The 877-nt window shown below is 34.8% G+C and overlaps 1 non-coding gene across 1 annotated transcript; it reads right to left on the bottom strand.

The window, feature by feature from the left end:
* Positions 1–488: 488 nt before the first annotated feature.
* Positions 489–591, bottom strand: LOC135273474 (U6 spliceosomal RNA). The gene has a single exon (XR_010341271.1). It is a non-coding gene; the product is annotated as a U6 spliceosomal RNA (small nuclear RNA).
* Positions 592–877: the final 286 nt, after the last annotated feature.

The raw sequence follows: 877 nt of genomic DNA, 5'->3' as shown, positions 1-877 counted from the left end.
CTTAGGAGTTACAAGCCCAATAAGACCCATATTTTGAGTAGCTGTAGGAATAACTGGAAGGAAGGAAGTTTGATCTCTTGGACTGTAAAGTTCTAGTAACTTACAGGATACACACAAATACAAAAACGTAATCTGCAAGAAAGCAGTATATAAAAATAGGCAAAGTTAGACTGCTATTCAAAATATATCTTACAAAGTAAAATTCATATTATAAGGGAAAAAATCATTTATATAACTGAATTTCACAGGTCACTAACAATTTAATCTTAAGAGTTTATTATTCTTGTTATTCAGGTCTCAAGGCAAATGTCACTGCTTCAGAGAGGACGTCCCTAACCATCCTAGCTAAAGAGTTCCCTCCTTTAGTAACTCTTTACCCTTAATAGCTTTTATTTTCTTCATATTTTATACCAAAAATTATGTTCTTCCTCTCTCTCTCTCCCTCTTCTGTACTAAAATGTAAATTCCATGAGGATATAAGCCATTTTGTTTTAATGGAACACTTCAGGAATTTGTGTGTCATCCACATGCAGGGGCCATGCTAATATTCTATGTATCGTTCCAGTTTTAGTATATGTGCTGCCAAAGCAGGCATGACACTTTGTTTAATATTATATTTCTATGTGTTAGAATCATGCCTGGCACATAACAGTCTCTCAGTAAACATACATTCATTTGATCAAATGAATACATGAAGGCCCTGCTAAAGAAGCTTGATTTAACTTTGAGATTCTAATAAGGACAGTTGAAGAATTTTGTGCAGCCGAGTAATACGATCACATTTGCATGTTGGAAGGACACTCTGGAAGCACTGTGAGTGTACCATCTCCAGTAGCAGTCAGAAAATTGAATTTAGTTTTGGATTTCATTTGACAGC

Source organism: Aotus nancymaae, unplaced genomic scaffold, assembly GCF_030222135.1.
Source record: "Aotus nancymaae isolate 86718 unplaced genomic scaffold, 86718_ANA_hifiasm-v0.15.2.pri h1tg000007l, whole genome shotgun sequence".
Lineage (NCBI taxonomy): Eukaryota > Metazoa > Chordata > Mammalia > Primates > Aotidae > Aotus > Aotus nancymaae.
This window is presented reverse-complemented; position numbering and strand designations above follow the sequence as displayed.